Source organism: Heptranchias perlo, unplaced genomic scaffold, assembly GCF_035084215.1.
Source record: "Heptranchias perlo isolate sHepPer1 unplaced genomic scaffold, sHepPer1.hap1 HAP1_SCAFFOLD_143, whole genome shotgun sequence".
Taxonomy (NCBI): domain Eukaryota; kingdom Metazoa; phylum Chordata; class Chondrichthyes; order Hexanchiformes; family Hexanchidae; genus Heptranchias; species Heptranchias perlo.
Window position 1 is genome coordinate 890,722 of NW_027138678.1, and position 16,646 is coordinate 907,367.

Consider the following 16,646-nt stretch of genomic DNA (forward strand, 5'->3'; position numbering starts at 1 on the left):
GGCTGGAGGAGGTCACAGAGATCGGGAGGGGGGGTGAGGCCATGTATGGGATTTGAAAGCAAGGATTAGAGTATTAAAGTCGAGGAATTGCTGGATTGGGAGCCAATGTAGGTCAGCGGGCCCACTTGGTGATGGGTGAACGGGACTTGGTATGAGCTGGGATACAGGAAGCAGAGTTTTGGATTAACTCTAGTTTATGGAGGGTGGTGGATGGGAGGCCGGACAGGAGAGCATTGGAATCGTCAAGTATAGAGGTAACAAAGGCTGCAGATGAGCTGAGTCGGTGCAGTGCCAGGAGATGTTATGGAGGTGGAAGGATGCAATCTTGGTGATGGAGAGGCTGCGGTGTCGGGAGCTCAGTTCAGGGTCAAGTGAGGCGCCAAGGTTTGGAACAGTCTGATTTTGCTTCAGACAGTGGATAGCGGGAGGAATGGAGATGGTGAATGATAAATATTGGCCAGGAAAAGAGGGAGAACTCCCCTCCTCTTCTTCGAATACTGCCGTGGAAACTTTTATGTCCACCTGAGAGGGCAGATATGGCCTCAGTTTAACGTCTCATCTGAAAGACGGTTGCTCAGACAGTGCAGCACTCTCTCAGTGCCGCACACGGAGTGTCAGCCCGGATTATGTGCACAAGTCTCTGGAGTGGGACTTCAACCCACATAATTCTTACACAGAGGCAAGCGGGCGGACAATGAAGCACAGCTGCCATTTAGAGTGACAAAGGTAAAGTTTCACCCAGTTTTACGGGGCGGTACCAAAGAGGACCATAAATGGGAAGGTTGATATCATGTTTGTGGAGCCAGGTGGAGCGGTAGGGGGCGCACTGCATTCCCGCTGCCAGCAACCTTGCTCTTGGCCGGGTGGACCGATAGAAAAGTATTAATTTCAATTGAAACTAGAAATGGGTTAGTTGCTGTAACACGGCTGATCCGCAATTCCAGTTTTCCGATCAGGAGTGAAGCTAAAAATCTCTACCTTTTTTTTAAAAATGTATTTTTGTCGCAACGTTCCTCCAGTCTAATATTGGAATTATGAACGGTTCAAATATTGAGGGACTTCCTGGTCCAGCGTTACTTTCTAGTTATGTTCACCAGAATGGTGTTACTGTAGGAGGCATCCCGTGTTGTTGTCGATGAGTCGACTTTACATTTGTACTGTCCGCTATCGTTCTTTTTAGCTGCCCCAATGATGTAAGTGCTGTTCCCCGGAATGTCGCCCTGATCATTGATATTCCAGACATACTCTGTGGAGCGAAGCTCTCTCCTGGCTTCGCACTTGAAAGTGATCCGGTCTCCGGTCAAGAATCCTACCCAGGGAGGGTCGATTGTCAGTAAAGGTGCCTCACTCTCCGCTGGACATTCAATAGAAAAGCAGGAAAGAATAGAAATTATATTACTGGGAAAAGGTGCAGTTTACCATCAATTTATGTACAACTCATGTATCTCAAAGAGTTCTTTAACGGCCGTTGGCCTTTGATTCCGACAGAAAAGGAACACACATGATGAAGAAAGGCACACGATGTACAATGAATAAAGCCAAAAGACAGATCTTATTCAGCAGCTGGACATTGAAGGCAGCCTAAAGAGACATAAGGCGAGAAATTCGTCTTGGGCGGCAGCATAAAATGGGCGGCACCGCACTGACCGATATTCGGCTCCATTTCGGTCAATGCAACCGAATATTGGGTTGGGCGTAAAATGGGCGGCCGACGCGATACCGCCCGTTCTGCGCCACCACCGTGGTGAATTTCTACACCATCGAGTCAAACAAGATATTTTTTTAACCAACGTGGCCTCAAAAAGATCATCAAATCCACCGAAAATAGAAAATCCAAGGCACATCAAGCCAGCTGAATCTCATCACCAAAAAATAGAACGTCACCTGAAGTGGGTAACAGATAGCCTCCGATATTCTGATATTCCAAATTGAGTCATTCTCAGTGAGTGGAAAGAAGGTGATGATATCTAGGTCACTGTAATTGCGAACTGGTAGCCGGTGTTACATCCTGACCGGTTTTGCTTTTCCATTGACTTCAGGTCTGTCCCCTAATACTTCTCCTGTTGGGATACCATTTGTCCCATGGTACTGTGACGTTGCCCATTCGCAATCTACCATCCTCATCTCCATCATATACACGAAACGCTGTGCACCCAGCAACGTCTTTAGATCCCCAGAAGTTTCCTGCACGAGTAACAGCTAACTCATTCCCCAGGGGAGCGGTCGGCCATTTCATATCCTCTGCCTCACTGCTCCTCTCAATCTGTGGGGTGATGGCTTCTTATAATATGTGCGCTAGAAAGGTTTCCTCTTCCTGCCCAGTGCAGAGTGACGCCAACAGTCCCTCACGCCAGTGTTTTCTAAATGTTTAGACTATCTTCCTTGCTTTTGAACTCTATGCCTCTGTTTGTCAAGCCAAAGATCCCATATGACTTTTTAACAGCCGTCAACTTGTCCTGCTCCCTTTACAGATTTGTGTACATGCACCCCCAAGTCTCTCTGTTCCTGCATCGCCCTTTAAAATTGTAACATTTAGTTTATATTGCCTCTTCTCAATATTCCGACCTAAATTAATCACCACACCTCTCTGCCTTAAATTTCATCTGCCATGTGTCTGCCCATTTCACCAGTCTATCTATGTTATACTGAAGTCTGTTACTATTCTCCTCACGGTTTACGAAATTTCCGAGAGATATTTCATCTGAAAACTTTGAAATTATTCCCTGTATACACGGTAGCATAGTGGTTATGTTACTGGGCTAGTAATCCAGAGGCCTGGACTAAATCCAGAGTCATGAGTTCAAATCCCGCCACGGCAGCTGGGGAATTTAAATTCAATTAATTAAAATAAAATCTGGAATTAAAATACTAGTATCAGTAATGATGGCCATGAAACTACCGGATTGTCGTAAAAACCCATCTGGTTCACTAATGTCCTTGAGGGAAGGAAGCCTGCCGCCCTCACCTGGTCTGGCCCATATGTGACTCCAGACCCACAGCAATGTGGTTGATTCTTAATTGCCCTCTGAAATGGCCTAGCAAGCCACTCAGTTGTAAAATCTCGCTACGAAAAGTCATAATAAGAATAAAACCGGACGGACCACCCGGCATCGGACCACGAGGCACCGGACACGACAACGGCAAAACAGCAAGCCCAGTCGACCCTGCAAGGTCCTCCTTACTAACATCTGGGGACTTGTGCCAAAATTGGGAGAGCTGTCCCACAGACGAGTCAAGCAACAGCCTGACATAGCCATACTCACAGAATCATATCTCTCAGCCAACGTCCCAGACTCTTCCATCACCATCCCTGGGTATGTACTGTCCCACCGGCAGGACAGACCCACCAGAGGTGGCGGTACAGTGATATACAGTCAGGAGGGAGTGGCCCTGGGAGTCCTCAACATTGACTCTGGACCCCATGAAATCTCATGGCATCAGGTCAAACATGGGCAAGGAAACCTCCTGCTGATTACCACCTACCGTCCTCCCTCAGCTGATGAATCCGTCCTCCTCCATGTTGAGCACCACTTGGAGGAAGAACTGAGGGTAGCAAGGGCACAAAATGTACTCTGGGTGGGTGACTTCAATGTCCATCACCAAGAGTGGCTCGGTAGCACCACTGCTGGCCGAGTCCTGAAGGACATAGCTGCTAGACTGGGCGTGCAGCAGGTGGTGAGCGAACCAACACGAGGGAAAAACTTACTTGACCTCGTCCTCACCAATCGACCTGTCGCAAATGCATCTGTCCATGACAGTATTGGTAGGAGTGACCACCGCACAGTCCTCGTGGAGATGAAATCCCGTCTTCGCACTGAGGACACCATCCAACGTGTTGTGTGGCACTACCACCGTGCTAAATGGGATAGATTCAGAACCGATCTAGCAGCTCAAAACTGGGCATCCATGAGGCGCTGTGGGCCATCAGCAGCAGCAGAATTGTATTCCAGCACAATCTGTAACCTCATGGCCCGGCACATTCCTCACTCTACCATTACCAACAAGCCAGGGGATCAACCCTGGTTCAATGAGGAGTGTAGAAGAGCATGCCAGGAGCAGCACCAGGCGTACCGAAAAATGAGGTGCCAACCTGGTGAAGCTACAACTCAGGACTACATGCATGCTAAACAGCGGAAGCAACATGCTATAGACAGAGCTAAGCGATTCCACAACCAACGGATCAGATCAAAGCTCTGCAGTCCTGCCACATCCAGTCGTGAATGGTGGTGGACAATTAAACAACTAACGGGAGGAGGAGGCTCTGCAAACATCCCCATTCTCAATGATGGCGGAGTCCAGCACGTGAGTGCAAAAGACAAGGCTGAAGCGTTTGCAACCATCTTCAGCCAGAAGTGCCGAGTGGATGATCCATCTCGGCCTCCTCCCGATATCCCCACCATCACGGAAGCCAGTCTTCGGCCAATTCGATTCACTCCACGTGATATCAAGAAACGGCTGAGTGCACTGGATACAGCAAAGGCTATGGGCCCCGACAACATCCCAGCTGTAGTACTGAAGACTTGTGCTCCAGAACTAGCTGCGCCTCTAGCCAAGCTGTTCCAGTACAGCTACAACACTGGCATCCACCCGACAATGTGGAAAATTGCCCAGGTATGTCCTGTCCACAAAAAGCAGGACAAATCCAATCCGGCCAATTACCGCCCCATCAGTCTACTCTCAATCATCAGCAAAGTGATGGAAGGTGTCGTTGACAGTGCTATCAAGCGGCACTTACTCACCAATAACCTGCTCACCGATGCTCAGTTTGGGTTCCGCCAGGACCACTCGGCTCCAGACCTCATTACTGCCTTGGTCCAAACATGGACAAAAGAGCTGAATTCCAGAGGTGAGGTGAGAGTGACTGCCCTTGACATCAAGGCAGCATTTGACCGAGTGTGGCACCAAGGAGCCCTAGTAAAATTGAAGTCAATGGGAATCAGGGGGAAAACTCTCCAGTGGCTGGAGTCATACCTAGCACAAAGGAAGATGGTAGTGGTTGTTGGAGGCCAATCATCTCAGCCCCAGGACATTGCTGCAGGAGTTCCTCAGGGCAGTGTCCTAGGCCCAACCATCTTCAGCTGCTTCATCAATGACCATCCCTCCATCATAAGGTCAGTAATGGGGATGTTCGCTGATGACTGCACAGTGTTCAGTTCCATTCGCAACCCCTCAGATAATGAAGCAGTCCGAGCCTGCATGCAGCAAGACCTGGACAACATCCAGGCTTGGGCTCATAAGTGGCAAGTAACATTCGCGCCAGATAAGTGCCAGGCAATGACCATCTCCAACAAGAGAGAGTCTAACCACCTCCCCTTGACATTCAACGGCATTACCATCGCCGAATCCCCCACCATCAACATCCTGGGGGTCACCATTGACCAGAAACTTAACTGGACCAGCCATATAAATACTGTGGCTACGAGAGCAGGTCAGAGGCTGGGTATTCTGCGGCGAGTGACTCATCTCCTGACTCCCCAAAGCCTTTCCACCATCTACAAGGCACAAGTCAGGAGTGTGATGGAATACTCTCCACTTGCCTGGATGAGTGCAGCTCCAACAACACTCAAGAAGCTCGACACCATCCAAGATAAAGCAGCCCGCTTGATTGGCACCTCATCCGCCACCTTAAACATTCACTCCCTTCACCACCGGCGCACTGTGGCTGCAGTGTGCACCATCCACAGGATGCACTGCAGCAACTCGCCAAGGCTTCTTCGACAGCAGCTCCCAAACCCGCGACCTCTACCACCTAGAACGACAAGGGCAGCAGGCGCATGGGAACAACACCACCTGCACGTTCCCCTCCAAGTCACACACCATCCCGACTTGGAAATATATCGCCGTTCCTTCATTGTCGCTGGGTCAAACTCCTGGAACTCCCTTCCTAACAGCAGAGTGGGAGAACCGTCACCACACGGACTGCAGCGGTTCAAGAAGGCGGTTCACCACCACCTTCTCGAGGGCAATTAGGGATGGGCAATAAATGCCGGCCTTGCCAGCGACGCCCACATCCCGTGGTAATTTAGTAAACGCCTTTTGAAAGTCGATATACACAACATCAACCGCATTACCCTCATTAAGCATTTCCGTTACTTTATCAAATAACACCATGAAGTTCGTCAAACACGATTTGCCTTTAAGAAATCCGTGCTGGCTTTCATTTACTAACCCATAATTTTCCAAGTGCCAATTAATTTTATCCCGGTTTATTTGCCTCTCAAGGTCTCCCCTCCACTTCCGTCAGTCTGACTGGTCTCTCGTTGCCGAGGTTATCCTGCTACATTTTTTTGAACAGGGTTGTAACATTTGCAATCCTCCAGTCCTCCGGCACTGCCCAGATATCTAAGGAGGATTGGAAGATTATGGCCAAAGCCTCCCCAATTTCCACATTTACTTCCCTCAGTAACCTAGGATGTATGTAACCCATTCAGACCAAGTGACTTTTCTACTTGGAGTGCACACAAGCTTTTAGGAACCTTCTCTTTCTCTATTTTGATCCTGTCCAATTTCTCTATTACCTCCTCTTTTACCGTGACATTGGCAGCATCCTCATTTTTAGAGAAGACAGATGCAAAGTACTCAGGTACTCCCTCAGCCATGCCCTCTGCCTCCACAAGAAGATCTCCTTTTCGGTCCCTAACCAGCCCCACCCTGCCTTTGACTACCTTTTTATTATTTATATGTTGATAAAAAGACTTTTAGCTTCCCTTTTGTGTTACCCACTAATCTATTTACATACACTCTCTTTGCCCGTCTTATTTTCTTTTTCAGTTCTAGTTTGTACGTTTTCTATTCAGCCTGGTCTTTACTGTGTTCTGAACCTAACATTTACCACAAGCCTCATTTTTCTGTTCAATTTGAATCTCTATAACTTTAGTCATCCAAGGAGCCCTTCTTTTTCCCGTCTCCTCTTTGAGGCCTCCAATTGCTCATTTACTGTTTTACCCACCAATCTTTGATTCCAATCAATCCAGGCCAAATGCCTTTTCAACTCACTGATATTAACCATCCTCCAGTTGAGTATTTCCACATTTGATTGTTTCTTATTCTTTTCCATAACGATTCTAAAACTAATGATATTATGATCACTTTTTCCCAAATGCTTCCCCACTGACACGTGCTGCACTTGTCCCACTTGGAGAAATAGTTGAAGGGGAAAAAATTGCGCTGCTGTGGAGGAAGAGCAGGGCAGTGGGACTAATTAGAGAGCTCTTTAATGATAAAAGCAAGTTTAAGACAGTATAAGTTCCAATTTTTCTGTTCCATATTTCCTACATCATTCTTTGGTTTTCTGTTATCATTAAAAGCAAAAAGTTATAACCATTTATTGAATTATAGAAGCAGAAATGGTTGGACCATGGCAGATTCTCTTGCGGTTCAGGCAGAGGAACTATGAGGTGGAGAACTGAAGCACGATAGCGCCACAGTTGGCAAAAGGCTGTAATTACAATGTGAGACGTCATTTGGGCAGTTTCTATTTTAAATGTGGACACATGACCAGGAGTAGGTCATTCAGCACCTCGAGCTTGTTCCGCCATTCAATTGGATCATGGCTGATCTGTACCTCAAATCCATTTACCCGCCTTCGCTCTATATCCCTTGTTAACCGTACTGAACAACATTTCATTGATCTCAGTCTTGAAAATTTCGATTGACCCCCAGCATCCGCAGTATTTTGGGAGAGAGAATTTCTACAGCACAAAGGGTGAAAAAGTGCATTACGATTTCATTCCTGAATGGCCACGCTCCAATTTTAATTTTATGCCCTTTTGTTGTGGATCGGGCAGGAAAGTCGAGTTGAGGTCGATGATCAGCCATGATCCGATTGAGTGACGGAGCAGGCTCGACGGGCCGAATGGCCTACTCCTGCTCCTATTTCTCATGCTCTTATATTCTTATGTTCTGCATTCACCCACCAAAGGAAATAGATTATCTGTAACGATTGTATTCTATCCCTTTATCATTTTAAACACCTCGAATAGATCACCCCGCAACCTTCTACATTCAAAGGAATACAAGACAAGTTTGTACAAGCTGAACTCATAATTTAACCCTTTAAGCTTTGGAATCATTCTGATGAATCTGCACTGTAACACCTCCAAGGAGATTATATATTTCCTGATGTTCGGGGGCTCTGTACAACTGAAGCATCATTTCCTCACATTTATATTTTAACGCCACTGAGATAAAGACCATGGAAGATTAGAATAGAAAAAGCTGACACAAAAGTATGACATAGATGTTACAACAGGAAGTGAAGTTTGCAGACAGGACGTGTACACAGATGTAAGTTTTATTTATATACATTATAGAGAGATTTACATTCTACCATGGTTTCCAATTATTACTCCGATAAGAACCTCCTCTCCCCCCACCCCCTCACGCACAAACACTCATGAGGAGCTCCATCAAGTGTTGATGCACAGCGAGAGGCGCCTGGTCCTGATTCAGGGAGGTGATCGAGATCGATAATAACAGTAACTTTAAGAGGTAGGTGGGCACATATTTTGTGGAAATAGAAAAAAAAAATGAGGAATGTGGTTTGGGAATTGCTTTCTGTTCTTGAAATCTGGGACTCGCAAGATTGACCACAGTGGTGATTTCTTTCTGGTTGTGTGTATTTTAAAGTTCCTTCGAAACATGTGTAAACATAGAAATATAGAAAATAGGAGCAAGAGGAGGCCATTCGGCCCTTCGGTCCTGCTCCGCCATTCAAAATGATCATGGCTGATCGTCTAACTCAGTACACTGTTCCCGCTTTTTCTCCATATCCCTTGATCCCTTCAGCATTAAACAATATATCTGTCTCCTTCTTGAATACATCGAATGACTTGGCCTCCACTGCCTTCTGTGGTAGAGAATTCCATAGGTTCATCACCCTCTGAGTGAAGAAATGTATCCTAATCTCGGTTCTAAATGGCATACCCCGTATCCTGAGTCTGTGACCCCTGGTTCTGGACTCCCCAGCCATCGGGAACATGCTCCCTGTATCTAGTCTCTGCAGACCTGTTGGAATTTTATATGTTTCGATGAGATTACTTCTCATTCTTCTAAACTTTACTGAATGTATGACTAGTCGACCCAATCTCTCCTCATACGTCAGTCCTGCCATCCCTGGAATCAGTCTGGTAAACCTTCGTTGCATTCCTTCCATGGCAAGGATATCCTTCCTCAGATAAGGAGATCAAAGCGGCACACAATACTCCAGATGTGGTCTCACCAAGGCCCGTATAACTGCAGTAAGACATCCCTGCTCCTGTGCTTAAATCCTCTTGCAATGAAGGCCAACATACCGTTCGCCTTCCTAGCTGCTTGCTGCACCTGAATGCTCACTTTCAGCGACTGGTGGACAAGGACAACCAGATCGCGTTGCATCTCCCCTTTTCCCAATCTATCACCATTCAGATAATAATCAGCCTTTCAGTTTTTACAACCAAAGTGGATAATCTCACATTTATCCACGTTATACTGCATCTGCCATGTTCTTGCCCACTCACCCAACTTGTCTAAATCACATTGGAGCCTCTTTGCGTCCTCCTCACAGCTCACATTCCACCCCAGCTTTGTGTCGTCTGCAAACTTGGAAATGTTACATTTAGTTCCCTCATCCAAATCATTGATATATATTGTGAATAGCTGGGGCCCAAGCACTGATCCCTGCAGTGTACACTACAGGGGTGTCCTGACTTCTAAAAGGCAGTGTCAGTATCGAAATTAAAACAATCTTAAGATTGCTAAATGATTTTATATCCGCATCAAGCAGCATAAATAGCGTCTCAGCCAACAGATACAAAAATCAGAAGACTGAATATTTTGCTTAGTTGAGACGGCTCCTGTTCCATAATGTAATGTCGGTAGCATTTACTGGCGATACTAATATCTCACTGCTATGCAACAGGTTGGTAAAAATGTCACAGCATTCTTGCTTCAGAAATTATTCCCATTCAACCTACCTTGTGCTGCATCTTGAAGCATTTTTTTCACTGGAAAACAAAATTAAAAATTTATAAGATTTCAGTGATTTGCTTATTTCTTATAATGTCAAAGGAGAACATGTGATTATTTAAACCGTATTCGTTGCTTGAAGCTGTTCAAATTCACGCATTTTACAGTGATCTTTTGATCACAAGCTCAGTTTGATTTATCACTGAACCCGAATGGTAATTAACGAGAATCAAGGCTAACTTTCCATTCCTAAATCTCAACTCTGACCACCTATTCATCAAAGGAGCCACGTCACATCCCAACAGGGCAACCCATCGTCCTCGAGGTTCTCTACAAGAAACTCCCTCCCGCTCCAACCCAACCTTGCAAAATTGCTGCACTCAATTTCTAACCATCATGTGAGTCACAGATCTATTCATGCCTCTAAACCAATCAATTCACTGAGCAGGCATTCATCCAATCCCCTTTTAAGGGTATCAACGGACTCTGAACGAACTATATAGTAGCCTATTACACACATTCAGTTCCATGTTGGGGATTTACACTATTTTCGACACAATAGCGTCACATACCTAATCACTTGTACCTGATGAACGGGTCATTGCTGACAAATGGAGACACAGTTGACGCAACAGTCCCACAGCGTCACCTACCGGTCAAAGTACTTTAAAAGTGGGCAACAGGACCACGATTTCAAAGGGCCTGTGGGAACCGTAGGCGATTTCCACTCCTGACCGTCTTGCTCGGCCCCTTCTCTCCCTAAATACTCACACATGTACAAACGAACAAACTCAAACACACACAGACACACGCTCACGCACATACACAGATACACACTTACACGGGCGCGCACACAGACTCAAACACAGATACACACTCACTCACACAGAGGCGCAGAAACTCTTGCACACAAACACACACACAGACACCCACACATGCACACAGCCACCACCAGTCGTGTATCGTCCGATCTATGCCCCCGTCTACAAGCGGCGTTTCTGCATTCAACATTCGCTTTCGAATCTCACCGATGAAGGCCACGCCGAATGGTAGATTAACTCGCCCATGAATGTGTTTTCCCAGACCCTCAGATATTGGCCGGCGCTCTTCCCTCCAACTCAACTTGCTCACCGCGACCTGGCTAGATTCCCGGTGCATTTATTTAATCAGATCATCGTTAATGTCTCGTTTACTCCTACGCTTGATGCTGAGGCCAAGTAAGAGATACTTACAAAGTAGCACAAAAGCGCATGGAAGACACATCTTGATCCCTCTGTGTGGCAGAAAATCATTCACGTACTCAGAACCACTGCTGAAAGCTGTTTGACTGCCTCTGCTCGATTTCGATTCGGTTCTGAGCCACCGGAAAGCAGCGAGCCTGAAAGAGATGCATCAGGAGACGCCACCGGTGTCTTGTGCTTTTGTGGGAAACGTCCGTCCAATTACACACAGAGGCGCACAAAGAAAATCACCGTCAAATAACGAATTCAGAACAATTGGAACAGAGAGGACATTGCACGGTAAGAATAGCACGACACAGAAAGGCTCAGCACAGCACAGAACCTCAAAGGGAAGTGGACAGAACAAGGCACAGCTCTCGTGAGCGTTGCGAGTGGGCTTCGCAGCCGTCCCTGTTCACGCGAGAAGAGGAGACACGGGGACTCGCTCCGTCTCCCTAAAACGAGCACAGGGGCCGATAAGTCGCCCCTAACCTACTGTTACGTAAACTTGCTGCTGCTACTCCGGTGAGCGACGGGTCCCTGAAGAGCTGGGCTGTGACCGTTACTTAACAGGATGTGAGGCGGACGTTCTCAGGAAGTGTCTGGGTTTTGCAGATTGCGACCAAAAAGAAGATTTTGGGTTCTCACCGCTAGAGCGCATGCAGAAAATATACGACAGTATTGTTGAAAACAAAACTGTAACAAAGGGATTCATAAATCGGCGGTTACGATCAGTAATAAGCGGCGAGAAACTATTGCTAATTCCAAGCTGCAATTTTCACTTGGAAACCGGGTGACTGAAACGGAGTCTGTCGCCGAAACAAGAGTGGTGCCTGAAATTGAAACTGCAAGTGTTCAAATCTGAAATGCAAAATTAAGGAACAAAGTGACCAACTGAAACTTGGAGAAGTGCCAATCCCGAGGGGGAAATTGGTGTTTCCTTCTGATAGGAACCGGCCTTCTTAAAGGGCGCCGCGTGTTCTGATAGGAAACCACCTTCTTAAAGGGGCCGCATGTTCTGATAGGAACCAGCCTTCTTAAAGGGGCCGCGTTTTCTGGTGAACTGGCTCCAAACCAGACATCTGTTAAAAAAAACGACTTTCCTTTCTCTCAATTCTCAAAAACAATTCTTCCCCTCTCCTTTCCCCGGGGGGATTTATTCTTCCACCGATCACCATCCAGTTCCACATCCAGCTGGCCGCTCACCACGTTTCAGCACAAACTCTATAAACGGGCTATTGAACAGCGTGAGGCATCAGAGTCAGATCTTGGTCGGCATAAGGGTGCAGCAAGGCTGGCCAATGATCTACTCTTTAACCCAGGCGAGCTGAGGTTATTTGTCAGCGGCCTGGAAGCAACCAGACCCAAAATGACATGTCGCCCTTTCAAGCTTTATACGCCTTTGATTCGTCTATCTGATTAACCAAGTATTGCGGCTTCATTGTGTGCATTGCAATACACCTCCATACAATGCAAGTATTAATTATAGACCTGTCTAAGTAGGATAGTGTAGGTGGTGATCATAGAGCTGTAACAGTAAGAAGGATTATGTACGAATCATAGACCTGCAGCAGAAAGTCAGTACAGCCATTAATCTTAGATCTTCATCATAGACCTGTACCACTAGGACAGTATAGAAACTAATGATAGACCTGTACCAGTAGGACAGCATCGGTACTAATTACAGACCTGTACCAGCAGGAGAGTATAGATACTAATCATTGAACTGTACCAGCAGGAAAGCATAGATGCTAATTACAGAACTGTACCAGCCGGACAGTATAGATACGAATCATAGATCTGTACCAGTAGGACAGTATAGATACTAATAATAGACCTGTCCCAGTTGGAGAGTATAGATATTAATCACAGACCTGTCCCAGTAGGACATTATAGATGCTAATCATAGACCAATACCAGTAGGACAGTATATGTTCTCATCGCAGACCAGTACCAGTAGAACAGTATAGATACTTATTATAGACCTGTACCAGTAGGGCAGTATAGATACTAGGTATAGACCAGTACCAGTAGGACATTATAGATACTAATCACAGACCTGTAGCAGTAGGACAGTATCGCTACTCATCATAGACCTGTACCAGTAGGACAGTGTAGGCACTAACCACAGATCTGTACCAGTAGGTCAGTGTAAAAAAGCTTACGACTTGTGGGGCAATGGTCTTACTGTCATCCTCACTCAGTAGAGTCACATGTGCCCATGGTAGCTCTCAGAGGGTGAATCGTTTCATCCAGCACATAATCAGTAAATCGACGATCACATCTTTTATTACACTTAGCGCTGAGAGGGTGGAATGTTTAAACCTTTCTTGAGCCCATAATTCTTTTAAAAGAGAATTAGATAATTGGTTCCGATAGACGAATACTAAAGGTTAGCTGGAGTGAGCCGAAGAGAAGAATCAGGTTTGGCGGCTCCAGCAGATGCTCCAGATAAGCCTGGTTTTAGGTTTCAGTAATTAGTGAGTTGAAATCACCTCTTTGCTAATTACTGGCGATTGGATTAAATTCTCGGCACTTAACTGTTGAATTTTACCAGCTTAAAACGGCTTCAGCCCTCAGAGTTTTCACTGATATCAGCTTTTCACCTCTCTCCCCCTCGAATGTTGTCACCTGCCACACACAGGGCTGCGGTGACTGCTTTCATAAGCGTTAAAATAAAGAAGCCTTCAGCCTTGGGCCATAGATCAGACCACTGTACGTGCTAACGGTCTAAGCTGCGGTTAGAATAAATCATATTTAAAACAGTACGCGGGCTCGATTCCTCCTGTTCACTTCTGATAACAATTGTTTTTTAAAAACAAGTTGACAGGACTAAGATCACTTTTCAGCGTTCGGATGGACTCTATCATCGTGTCCGGAGGAATTTCCCATTTCTCCTTGTTTTTTTTCCACTCTGAAGGAGAAAACAAACAGTAATTTGTTCAGGCGAAATCATTTCTATCGCAGTTTACTGGAATTTTATGGAGAAGTAACTCTTTATGGCTGCCTTCCTGCGACTTGCTGAGCTCAGTGCGCTGAACCACATATGCAGAAAACGGAAAAAAAAACACCTGGTTTGCATCTCTAATTTTGCACTGCCTTTAAAGCAGAATCTCATCTATTTTAATCACTTGAAATAAGTTGCGGAACTATGTTAGTCATAGCTCAATGTTGCAGAACCTAAATGACGTTAAGTTGTTCTTAAGGTGTGGAAATACTGAACTGGAGGAGGGCTAATTTCAGTGAGTTGAAAGGGGATCTGACCCAGGTGGATTGGAACCAATGATTGGCAGTTGAAACAATCTACTCGCAATGAGAGGCCTTCAAAGAGGAGGTCGTTCGGGTACAGACCAGATACATTTCTACGAGGGGGAAAGGATGGACTTCCAAAGCTAGAGCTCTCTGGACGACTAAAGATACAGAGATTAAAATGAAACAGAAAAATGAGGCTTATGATCAACGTCAGGCTCATAATACAGTAGAGAACCGAGCTGAATACAGGAAGTACAGAGATGAACTGAAAAAGGAAATAAGAGGGTCAAAGAGAGTGTATGAGAGTAGATTAGTGGGCAGTATTAAAGGGAACACAAAAGTCTTTTATAAACACATAAACTGTATAAGGGTAGACAAAGGAAGGGTGGGACCAATTAGGGACCAAAAGGGAGATCTTCCTGTGGACATGGCTGAGATACTAAATGAATACTTTGCATCGCACTGCACTAGAGAAGAGAATGCTGCCATTGTAACATTAAAGGAGGAGGTCGTAGTGATATTGGATAGGATAAAAATAGATGAAGAGGAGGTACTTAAAAATCTCGAAGTAGTCATGAGCTGAGGGCACAGATCGACACGTGGAGGTATGATATCATAGCTATTACTGAAACATGGATTGAAGAAGGACAGAGATAGCAGCTCAACATTCCTGGTTACAGGACGTTCAGGCGAGACAGAGCGGTGGATAAAAAAGAGGGGGGTCGCAATATTAGTTGAAGAAACAATTACAGATGTGAGGAGAGATGATATGTTGGAACGATCATCAAATGAGGCCATATGGGTTGAGCTGAAGAACAAACAAAGGGCAATCACTCTGCTGGGAGTGTACTATAGACCCCTGAACAGTCAGAGGGGGAAAGAAGAGGAAATATGTAGGCAGATTTCAGAGATTTCCAAAACAATACGGTAGTAATAGTTAGGGATTTCAACTACCCTAATATTAACTGGGATAAAATCAGTGCAAAAGCTATAGAGGGCGCAGAATTCTTAAAATGCATTCAGGGTAACATTTTTAGCCAGTACGTAGCAAGCCCAACAAGAGAGGGGTCAGTTCTGGATTTCGTTATATGGAATGAAGCTGGGCAGGTGGAAGGGGTATCAGTGGGAGAGCATTTTGGTGGTAGTGATTATAATTCAGTTAGATTTAGTGTAGTTATGGAAAAGGACAACAAAGATAGACCAGGAGTAAAAGTTTTCATTTGGGGAAAAACCAATTTAACTAAGCTGAGAACTGATTTAGCAAAAATGGACTGGAAACAGCTACTTAAAGGTAAGTCAGTGTCAGAGCAGTGGGAGGCATTCCAAAGGAGATATTGAGGGTTCAGAGCAAAGAAAAGGGGTTGGACTGCCAAATCTAGAGCCCCCTGGATGTCAAGGAACATACAGGTTAAGATAAGGCAAAAACGGGAACCTTATGTCACATACCGAGAGCTCAATACTGCAGAAAGCCTAGAGGAGTATAGAAAGTGCAGGGGTGAAACTAAAAAGGAAATTAGGAAAGCAAAGAGAGGGCATGAAAAAATATTGTCAAATTAAATCAAGGAAAATGCAAATATATTTCAGAAATAGATAAAGAGCAAGAGGATAACTAAGGAAAGAGTCGGGCCTATTAGAGACCAAAGAGATAATCTGTATGTGGAGGAGGAAACATGGATATAGTTCTTAATGAATACTTTGCGTCTGTCTTCACAAAAGAGAGGGACGATTCAGAGATTGTAGTTAAGAAGGAGGAGTGTGAAATATTTGATGGGATAAACATACTGAGAGAGGAAGTATTAAGGGAATTAGCGTCTTTGAAAGTAGATAAATCGCCAGGCCCGGATGAAATGTATTCCAAGCTGTTAAGACAAGCAAGGGGTAAATAGTGCAGGCTCTGACCATCAATTTCCAATCATCTCTGGCTACAGGAGTGGCGCTCGAGGATTGGAGGACTGCTAACGCTGTACCGTTGTTTAAAAATGGAGACAGGGATAGACCAAGTAATTACAGGCCAGTCAGCCTTACCTCGGTGGTGGGCAAATTATTGGAATCAATTCTGAGGGACAGTGTTAATCGTCATTTAGAAAGGCACGGGTTAATCAAGGACAGTCAGCATGAATCTGTTAAGGGAACGTAGTGTCTGAATAACTGATTGAATTTTTTCAGGCGGTAACAAGGAGGGTCGATGAGGGTAGCGCATTTGATGGAGTCTACATGGATTTTATCAAG

At 45.4% G+C, this 16,646-nt stretch overlaps 1 protein-coding gene across 7 annotated transcripts in view; it reads right to left on the reverse strand.

Annotated features, from left to right (window-relative positions):
* The window catches only part of LOC137308903 (Fc receptor-like protein 2), a 43,341-nt gene extending 42,080 nt beyond the window's left edge, over positions 1–1,261 (reverse strand). For 4 of the 7 annotated variants that reach the window (XR_010959665.1, XR_010959666.1, XM_067977346.1 and 1 more), the window contains exon 1: positions 979–1,076. The gene's annotated coding sequence lies outside the window, so the exon portion shown is untranslated. Of the gene's footprint in view, positions 1–978; positions 1,077–1,245 lie in introns of those variants that run through there. The other 3 variants (XM_067977339.1, XM_067977342.1, XM_067977341.1) reach the window with 2 other exon arrangements.
* Positions 1,262–16,646: the final 15,385 nt, after the last annotated feature.